We start from the raw sequence: 11,322 nt of genomic DNA, 5'->3' as shown, positions 1-11,322 counted from the left end.
GACTCCTTTGAATTTCAGACTCCTATAATTCTCCATACAAGTTTCTCACTGACAATACAAATAAAATCTTCAGATACTAAGTAGAAATAGTGATTTGCAAAACCAAGATATCTGTCATTGACTGCAATCCTGAAAAGGCATTACAGGCCACAACATACAATAAAGTAAGTTCCCATTCTGAAACTCTCATTCATGCAAGCAACCCTTGCTCATATAAGTAACTGCAATAAAGTTAGTGTGTCCTCTAATGAACATATACACAAACCAGACCCCACTATTCTGGTCATCCCACATCAAAAAGACCTAGAATGAAAGAGATTCATTTTTACATTGGAGTCTGTGAGTCTGTGTAACACACAGGTATGTGGAAAAGTATGTTTAAAGCCTACATTGATGCCTTTTTTAAAAAGCAGTATCATCTTTCGGTAGCTGTAAGAAGACTAAAATACAGATAATATTTTGAACATAATGGTTAATTTAGGTCGATATGCAAAGTAATGTTCATATTTGCATTAATACAAAAATATTCCATTATCACATCATTGATAATCCTCCTTCTATGCAGCTGTTAACCAGGGAATGTGCTTGTTGTCCCTACGGAAATGAAGTAAAAGTAGCATGTTGCTTTTTCTTCATGATATTAAGGAATGGAAAAGCTTTCACAATGTCAAAAATTCAAATATATAAGTGGACTCAAGTAATTCTTCCCTATGACTTCTTATTAAAAAAACTCCAAACCATATAATGTAAACTTAATATGCAAAAAATGTAATAGTGTTTAAAGCTACAGATATGTTTGGCTTTTAATCAGGTTGGCTTTTCAATCTCGGCTTTTTAATCTGTTTAGGCTGGAGAAAGCAAGAAATAACTAAGAAAACACTCCCAACCCACACAGAATGTCACTAGATTCAGCACAGGTCAGGTGAATGCCAGCAACATATACTCAATCCCGCACAAGACTGTTTCACTGTGCTTACTCTGATCTCAAAATTGCATGTAAGTGCATATAAAAATATTTTGTCAAGAGAACAAAATATTCACAAGACTGCATTCCCTGTGAAGCCCCAATGTCCCTTGAGCAAAATAAATAACCCATTGTAAATAAATGCTGAGCTACTCCCATTCTCCACATTACATCTTTATAATTAATTTCGCTTTCTGTAAATGTATTACCACATAAAACATACAAGAGGAAATTAGCAACTGCTGACTACCCCTTATCCTGAAGTATAAAAACTGACTAGTTATGTTAAGTATTTGATAGAATCAAATGTTCCATGTGAAAACATCTACCTCTTGTGCCCAAAGTTGGAACTGCCACAGACAATTTTCATTAACCAATCCAGAATAAAGCTGCTATACTATACTATTATTATTATTATTATTATTATTATTATTATTATTATTATTATTATTATTTCCCTTCAATGCTGATTCATACTAATAATATAGTTCTTCATAGTGTAAGGATAGTGTGGATCTTTGCACAGTCCTTTTCTCTCTATGAACTTAAAAATCAGGGCTCAGTGAGGGACAGGGTCTCCTATGGAAGAAAGCCACACCAGGAAATCACCACGTAAAAAAAAGTTTCAAAAGCATAGATTTCTAACATAACTAAGTTAAATTAGATGCCAAAGCTAAGGTCATTTCAAAAATCTTAGAGTAACTTCAAGACCAAGAAGTACCTGATGAATATGAATTTCTATTTTGCTGCTAAGAGGCTTAGAATGCTGATTTTATTTAATGTGGGTAAAAATCAGTAAATGGAATCAAAATCTTTAGAGAACCAGATTTGGTGTCTTTAACCTGGTGTTTGGAGATGTTGGCAAGGTTTTCCATTCTGTATTCCTCCAACCCTTCTTCTAAAACTTTGTTTTATAGGCAATTTATTTCTGATTTTTTTTCTGTTCCATAAAGTTTTCATACTTTTTTTCTCCTAACTACTTTAGAAAAGATTTTCTGTACTGCTTCTATGTCACAGTCTCAATTAAAAGAGCATTAGAAAGGCCAGAGTGGGCCAGAACAAGAGGTCATCTCTTAGTTTCCTGCCTTCAAAAATGAGAGATTTGAGATTTCCCCCAGCCTTCCTTTATTTTTGGTATCACATTTCTAACTTATGGGAAGTTGACTGCCACTCAGAGAAAATAAAAAGGGGAAACAATGAACAGAAAAAAAGGAAGAGCAGTACTGATGTAAGTCAAAACAGTGAAGAAGGGATGCACTTAGATAGACAAATTATTGAGTACCTATATAGCTTTAAAATTATACATATTGTTGTTTCAGGAAGCCTGAAAGTTCATCTCCACTTAGAAGAGTTTTGCTGTTATACTCTCTTCTGATATATTGCCTGAATTCAGACACACATCAATGCATTTGCAAGGACTTGGGTAAAAGTAGCCTGCTCCTCTAATTACCAACTCTGCTTCAATTAATTTTTGCTGAAAAATACTGAAGTCCTCAATTCTTTTGAAAAGCAAGTACATAAGTATCATAGAACCATTAAGGTTGGAAAAGACCTCCAAGATCATCAAATCCAACATTTGACCTACCACCACCATGCAAAATAACCATACTACTAAATGCCATTTCCTGAATGTCTCCAGGGATAGTGAATTCCCACTTCCCTGGGCAGTCCATTCCAATGTTTTGCTAATCTTTCAGCGAAGAAATTTCTCCTGCTGTCCAGCCTGAACTCCCGTGGTGCAACTTGGGGCAACGTTCTCTCATCCTTTCTCTTGTTGCCTGGGAAAAGATACCAACCTCCACCTGGCTAAATCCTCCTTTCAGTCAATTGTAGAGAGAAACAAGGTCTCCCCTGACCTTCTTTTCTCCAGAATAAACAACATGAGCTCCCTCAGCTCACCTCACAGGACTTGACCTCAAGACTCTTCACCAGCTCCATTGCCCTTCCCTGGACTCATTCAATGTCTTTTCTATCATAAGGGGCCCAGAGTTGGACACAGGATTCCAGGTGTGGCCTCACCAGTGCCCAGCACAGGGGGACAATCCCTGCCCTGGCCCTGCTGGCCACAGCATTGTTGATCCAGGCCAGGATGCCATTGGCCTTCTTGGCCACCTGGGCACAGCCTGGCTCATGTTCAGCTGCTGCCACCAGCACCCCCAGGGCCTTTCCAGCCACTCTGTCCCAGCCTGTGGCACTGCCTGGGGTTGCTGTGACCCAAGGGCAGGACCCAGCACTGGGCCTTGTTGAGCCTCACACTGTTGGCCTCAGCCATCATCCAGCCTGCCCAGATCCCTCTGCAGAGCCTCCCTGCCCTCGAGCAGATCAGCACTCCCACCCGGTAGCTTGGTGTCACCTGTGAACTGACTGAGGGTGCACTTGATCCCCTTGTCCAGGTCACCAATGAGGGCATTAAACAGGACTGGCACCAGTACTGGTGGCTGGCCATCAGCTGGATGTAACTCCATTCACCACCACTCTCTCAGCCTGGCCATCCAGCTACTTTTTACTCAGGAAAGAGGAAAAAAAGAGTAAAAGAACACCCATCCAAGCTATTGTCTGTCAGCTTCTACAAGAGAATGCTGTGGGAGAGAGTATAAAAGCTTTACTGAAGTCCAGGTAGAATACATCCACAGTTTTTCCCGCATCTATTCAGCAGGCCATCTGTTCATATGCCCGAAAACTTTTAAGAATTTAAGAAGCGTTTAGATGATGCGCTCAGCAGAGGGGAAGTCTTGGTGTGACTTCCCCTCTGCAGGAATAAGAGTTGGCCTCAGAATGCTAAAAAAATTGCTTGGAAACTGCAAAAGGAAACTGCAGTTTGATCTTTGTCTCCCTCTTTTCAAGGAATTGGATATTATATACTAAGCTGTTTTAAAGAAATGCCTTTATCAAAGCAGAAGGAAGGTGTTTGGCACCCAGGGTGAAGTCTCTATGCTTTAACTTTCTTCAGTTCCCCCAATCCCAAATCTAACTGGACGTGTGCATGGGTAAGGTTGTGTTCTCTAATGCTCAGCATTATTTCTCCCCTAAAAGCAAAGCCTAATACACAAAGCTCTGCTGAGGAGAACCAGATGCAGACCACCCTGGTCATTGTGTAGGTGTATTCCCTGATGTCCCAAATGGATTCCTCACCCCACTCCTATACCCTCACTTTTTGAACTAGTGTGCCAGATTTGTCTATGCTACATGCTCAATTTTGCAGTTTCAAAGTAGTTCCTTTTCCTAGACTCCTTTTGAATGTCCTGGTAGACATACTCCTTTGTACAACACTGACCATTAGTTTGGCTTTGCTTTTTCCATCCCTGTATTTTTCTAACAGAATAATTATTACAAGCCTTGATTGTTGTGAAGCAACTCAGACCACTAATAAGCAATGTTTTTTCTCTGTAAAACACTTTTCATTTTAACATTATTCCTTGTAAAAAACATTTTTCTCTACCCAGTAAAAAAGGGTAATGGAAATACAGCTGTCTTCTTTCACTAGGATTTCATGACTCAGTCACTAATGACAAAAAAGAAAGAAGAAATGCACACATCAAAGGTTATGGAAGCAGTCTTTGGTAGAAGTTAAACCAGTCCCTTAGATAATGTATGTGCTAATTTCTTTTGTGCTTCACACAATTTCTCATTTTTCAGCTGCTGAACTGTGTTATAAAAGGAATAGCTACACATTTATCTAGCTGCAATAGGAATAGTAAACTGAAATACATAAGAACAGACGCACCACCAAAGGTCTGTCTAGCCTCAAATACTTCTAAGTATTACCAGAATCAGATTCTTATGGAAGAATATCAGAATGGGGAGACTATATAATGAGATTTCTCTGTAATAAACATGGGGTTCAGGAACTTCCCAAGCCAGCAATGTTTCAATAACCTTTATGTTCAATAACCTTTTCTTTCTTTATTTTGTCTTTTTCTTTGAACTCACGGAAACTTCTGCATCAACAGTACTTCTGGCAACTATCAAAGTACATATTCAGTTGTGCTGTAGAACAAGTATTTCTTTATTTTGGACCTACAATCTACTGGTTTTATGATAACTCCAAGCAAATGGGATAATGAGTCACATTCTCTGTGCAATTCATGACTTTATAGATATAGATCATAAACCAGAATGATCTCTATCAAATGTCTATTTTCTACGCCACAGACTTCAAGTCTATTCAGGTTTTTTCCTCTCATATATAGGTCATTCTTTATCTTGATCTTTCTATATAATTTCAAGTTTTGTTAAATACATCCTCTGCTATACTGAACAGGACTAACTACGAATTTATTTTAATGAAGCCTATGCTCTAAAAAAGGCTTGTGAATACACACTGAAAATAGTTTCAACAGTAAGAGCTTATAAATGTGCATTATACTTCCTTTATTTTAGCCTTTGAAATAGTAAATAAAAGAAATCTACTTTTCTCATCTATTTATACATTCCTTTTTAAAAGTATGGAAAAAAATGTATTGACATGATTCAGTGAGAGTAAAAAGAATAAGCATCAGAGATGTAGTCAGATATTGTTATTAAAAATTTCACTTAATTTATTTGTCTTAATTTATATATTTATTATTTAAACTTTCTTGTAATTACATGAACATTTCTATATATACCATTCAATTTTAGTAATAAATGAAATTAAAAGAAAGATAATTATTAACTTAATAGTAATGATCAGAAAGTTTATTAAAATAATATATTTTAAAAGGAAATTTTTCATACAAGTGACTACAAATTCTCTATAATTTGCATTTCCTACATTTTTTTTGAGAAACAGGACATGTTGTCTGAGCAATAACTCTTAATCATAGGAAAAAAACTTAAGACTTCGTTAACTCGATACATGAGTTAGCTTGTAGTTGTAGGGTCCTGAGAAACCCTAACCTCATTCTAGAACAACATAGAGATATTGTTCAACAGAACACACCATTCCATGGCCTTGAGAGTCCAGGTTAGGAATGGCTGCTATTCAGATGTGACTGAAAGGGAAGTGTTTGGCAAAAAAAATGCTGGTTTGTTTGGTTCTTTTCCCCCTTTGTCTGAAATTATCTTCTTTGTATCTAGTGTTATTTCCAAGATGTTATTTCAACTTTCTCACGCCTGGTGTCTGCCAGGAAAATAATTTATTGACCTTTTCACCCCTTTAATATACAAGTGCACTTGAGTGTAGCAATTGCTTAAAGACCTTATTCTCAGCCAGTTCATTATGTTCTTTCTTGAAACTATTTATAAATTACCATACATTTAAAAAAATCTGTTACAATAAGTAACGCAAGCATTTCATCCTTAGGAAAATGTGAAGACTAACCATTTTCTAGCATTATGCCTTTAATTTCTCCCTTTGTTTCTCCTCCAATAAGAGACTATCCTATGTTTCTTGCACAAATTCTATTACAATCTTGTTAAGAATTTTATCTTCTGTGATCACCACCTGAAAGAGCCACCATAGTTTTCTGAGACTTCATTCTTCCTTTTTGCTCCTTCCAGTTTCTAAAACAAATTTCCGCTGTCTCTTACTTAATTCCATGTTCCACTTTATATTTTGTTTTAAAATACACCGATACCTCAATTAATCAGTAACAAAAGGAATATTAGGCATAATGTGAGCCTGCTACTGAATGGAACAGGGACCCCAGTGACAGAGGTTCCATAAAAAGTAGAATTACTGAACTTCTTTGCTACAGTCTTCACTGCCAAGGCTGCCCCTTAGAAACTCTAACCCAGAAGATTAGGGAGAAGGTTTGAAAAAAAAGATGGACTTTTCTTTGGTTGAGAAGGATTAGGTGAGACCATTGAGTCAAACTTAACATCCACAAGTCCACAGACATATCCATGAATGCTGAAAGACCTGGTGGACACCACTGTGAGACCATCTTTGAAAGGTCATGGAGATCAGGAGAGGTGCTGAGGATGGGAAGAAAGCAAATGTCACCCTGGTCTTCAAAAGGGGCAAGAAGAAGGACCTAGGAAACTACCAGCCAGTCGGTCTCACCTCAATCCCTGGGAAAGTAATGGAGCACTTCATTCCGGAGACCATCATTATCCACATGGATGATAAAAAGGTGATCAAGAGTCATCAACGAGGAGAAATCGCATTTGCTCAGCCTGATTACTTTCTATAATGAGGCAAGTACCTGGACAGATGAGGGGAAAGTAGTGAATATAGTCTACCTCAACTTCAGCAAGTCTTTTGATACTATCTCTAATGACAGGAAAACACAAGGTCCTGCATCTGGGGAGGAACTACCCCAGGCATCACCACAGGCTGGGCCTGACCTGCTGGGGAGCAGCTCTGTGGAGAAGGACCTGCAGGTCCTGGTGGACAAGAAGCTCTCCCTGAGTCAGCAGTGTGTCCTGGTGGCCAAGAAGGACAATGGTATCATGGGGGCATTAGGAAGAGCATTGCCAGCAGGTCATGGATGGTGATTTGGCCCCTCTACTCAGCCCTGGTGAGGATACAGCACTCCAGATGTTCTGGGCTCCTCAGGACAACAGAGACATGGAGCTCCTGGAGCTGGTCCAGCAGAAGCTATAAAGATGGCGGGACTGGAGCACGTCAGTTTTTAGGAAAGGCAGAAGGAGATGGTTTTGGTTAGCCTGGAGAAGGCTGAGAGGGGATCTATTGATGCATAAGTGTCTGAAGGGAGGATGTAAGGAGGGTAGACCAGGCTCTTTTCAGAGGCACCAAACAATAAAACGAGAGGCAATGGGCAGAAACTGGAACACAGAAATTCTACTTGAACATGAGGAAGAACTTCTTTACTGTGAGGGTGCCTGAGAACTGGAACAGATTTCCCAGAGAGGGTATGGAGTCTATTTCTCCAGAAAAGAGATTATTCAAAAGCTGTCTGCACACACTCCCAGGTACCGTTGGTCTAGGGAAACCTGATTGTGTAAGGAGGTTGGACAAGACGACATAGGGTGGCCCTTGCCAACCATACCTAAATCTGATGATGCTTTCTGATTCTGTGATCTCCTTAAATAGGTGCTTTTCTGGCTTTTTTTCCCCCTCCATTTGACATCACACATGGTGCATGCTGTAGAAATAAGATGTTACTTTTGAAGGGTATTGTGCTCCAGCTATGGGGGAAAGGGGCATGCTACATTATCTATTAATCCAATATCCGTAAAACCTATTCTGGTACCACTGCAATGTATACCAGGACTAATGCATGGTTTACTCCATGCCAAGAAAATCACAATGCGCTTACAGCGTGCTTGTAATACACTAGCCTCCTCTCTGCCTATGACCAGTTGCTCAAAATTGCCTCCTTTCTCTTTTTATTATTCCACATACTGTAATTGCTGCTTATCCAGCAATAAACTGAATTACAATCTCAATCTCAAGAACTGAATAGAGGTTCTTTAGGAGAGATCTAAGATGACTGGAAGATACAGAAACACTTTGAGCAGATCTTATAAACCTGTTGTTCTTTTTATTTATCTCTTTATTTCTGCCAAACAACTCACTTGCAGTACCTTTAGAAATCAAACATGAACACAAATACATATTACCTGTACTAGTGTAGCTTAAAGGTAGAGCATGGAGGAGGTTACACAAGCAACACCAAGGTCGAAGTCCTTAGTAAGTCTGGCTTGACTTGCTTTAAAATCTCAGGATCCAGTAAGACACTTGAAGTATTCCAACTGTCAAGGCATGTATTTCAAGAGCAGCCTAACTCAGTGGAGAATCTAGATAATGGCAGCACAATAAAAAAGAGATGTTATAATAAGCACATAAACCACATCCATGTACCCTCTTCTTAAAGTCTTTAAACTAGATTAAAGTGATCTTTAAATAAATGTACATTACAAACTGTAACTATCAAACTAAAACACTAATTAAGTCAGATATGTTACAGTACAAATTGTTTATCTAGGCACAAGGTTTTAAAAAGTTATTTCAGCTTCCTTACTTAAACTGGTTAAATATTTTGTTGTAACTGCAGACTCCATGCTTCTCTAGATTAAGAAAAGGAGAAGATAAATTGGCAAACACAAGCTATCATTGTTTCACTAATAGATCTAAGGGGAAACCTAGAATTTATATAGAAAAGGCCAATCAAGACTGAATCTGTAACTGGTGATTTCTTCAGAATCATAGTTATCACTAGCTGGGTTACTTGAGAGAATCTACCACATCCTGAATTTCTTCTCCTACTTAAAACAAATCTGAGAAAAGGCCAAATGTTTTCATTCTTCAGGAGTAGGGTTTTTAAAATATAGGATGTCATGCAATAAACATCTGAACACAATTTTTAACATTTTAATCCTATTATTTGAGGTCTATGAACATTTCTGTCATGGGACTAATGGGAAATGGTTGGCAGTTGATTTAGGTTTCCTGCTTTGATATCATATTTGATGGTATGATATTTAAATATATGGGAAGATTAAACAATGGAAAAATAACAAATAATATTTTTAATTACAGTGGAAGTTTTGAAAACTGGTGCACCTTCCATTTTACATGGATTTTAATCACCATCAAACACACCAAAGGTCTGATATCAGTATGAGAGTATCACAGCACTTATTCCATTGGAGACATTTGTATTTCTGTAATACTTTTTAATATAATCCCACTCTTTTTAATTCCAAGATGTTCTCTATCCAAAAGTAATACTTAATATTGTTTCCAGTTCTACTAATACCTATTTTGCATGTTTATGCTTGAAGAAATTAAAAAGAACTCTACAACTGAAGAACTGTTTTATTTTTCAAATGTTTCTGTTTTGTGCTCTGTTTTTGCTTTTTGCCTTCTACTTTCCTATTCATCATTTAGCAAAAATCCTCATAATCATTTGAAGGAATATTAACTGATGAAGATAAGATATATATTGTATAATTTTAGAGTTTACAGAAGAGTTGTATAATAAAAATAATAAAAGATAATTTGAAGTATCCTGATTTCAAGAGTTGATAGGCGAACTCAACTTCTGTGACATGGTAGCCAGTCCTGCTAAGAAGGAATAGAGAACTGGTACTTTTGGGAAAACCTCATTTGCTTTCATTACAGTCACAAATCTTGATTCACTTGGAGGGAGGCAGATTAAATTGTTTTTCAGGCTCAGGACTACTGGAAGCTGAGTTCACGCCTCAGACTGATAACCCATTATGTCAAGTTGGAGAAAGAGTTCTTAATTTTAAAGTAACTTATTATGCATCAGGTTTCTAGAGCACTACTGAAAGAAAAATCGTATTACAAGAAGTTTGGATTGTATCATTACTTGCCCTTTATCAATTACATTTACAAGACAATACGCTTAGACATTTGTGTAGAATCTGCAATACCTGTATATTTTCCATACATGAGAGTCTATTAGCAACATACAGAATATGAGCAAAGCTTTTAGTAGCTTGATATTTCTCTTATACAGAACTTGAATTCTGAGACAAACAACAATTAAAAAATAATTTTCAATACATCTCATGTCCTTTTCATGACAAATAACATACCAGTAATCTGAGCCACAAGAGGGCACACAATAAGCATCTGGCAGTCCAGTGGCCACAAATATATATAACTTTGTAAAAAACACTGCGAAGTATCTTGTGTAAATGTTTCAGAAAGCCTAGAAAAGTTAATGTTTGTTGGAACTACAAAATTAGTAGAGCAATGTAAATTCTTTCCCCTCAAAAGCATACGTATGCATGACTTTTGATGAAAATGCTTATGTATTTATCCATAAAAATACATCCTCTTTTCCACTGAGCCTTAGAAATTATTTCTCAGTGCAACTAACTTCTAAACGCTGTGTCCATGCTTATATGTGTACATGCTTGCATGTCTCCACATATTGTATAGTTGTTAGCTTCTGTGTGAGTGAAAAGTAAGAAACCATGTAAGTACCAGAAACTAGGTAAGTGGATTTGTAAAGATGGTATGAATAAAGGAGGTGAAATAGTTTCAGAAAAAAAAGCTAAGTGGAAAACTGAGAAGCAAAAGCCTTCTATGTTCTCTCTTTCAAGCCCTGTCTGTTAATTTTCTTATGCTGTACAAAACTTTGAAATATATAATGCTGTAACCAATTAATGTAAGTGGAGAATTTAGATCTGGAGTAATTAGTGTTCCATGATTCTGTAATTTTGACATAATTGCATACAGGTATAAATTCAATGTGCAAGTTCCTTATCACTGCAGGGTGATTTTGAAGACATAATTTACACAGGAAAAGGCTATTCATTGAACAGTTGTGGCGTATTTCAAGCCAAAACTAGATCAAGAACTGATAGCAAAAGCTCATAGCTAACATTCCTGATAGGAATTTTCAATTACACTTAGTAAATCTTCAGGTAATATTTAAGTGAAGCTCTGCATTACTGTTACTATTTCCTTCTCTTTTCATATCACAGTCCCATGT

The sequence above is a fragment of the Ammospiza nelsoni genome, chromosome Z (genome assembly GCF_027579445.1).
Source record: "Ammospiza nelsoni isolate bAmmNel1 chromosome Z, bAmmNel1.pri, whole genome shotgun sequence".
Classification (NCBI taxonomy): domain Eukaryota; kingdom Metazoa; phylum Chordata; class Aves; order Passeriformes; family Passerellidae; genus Ammospiza; species Ammospiza nelsoni.
Note: the sequence above shows the minus strand (reverse complement) of the source record.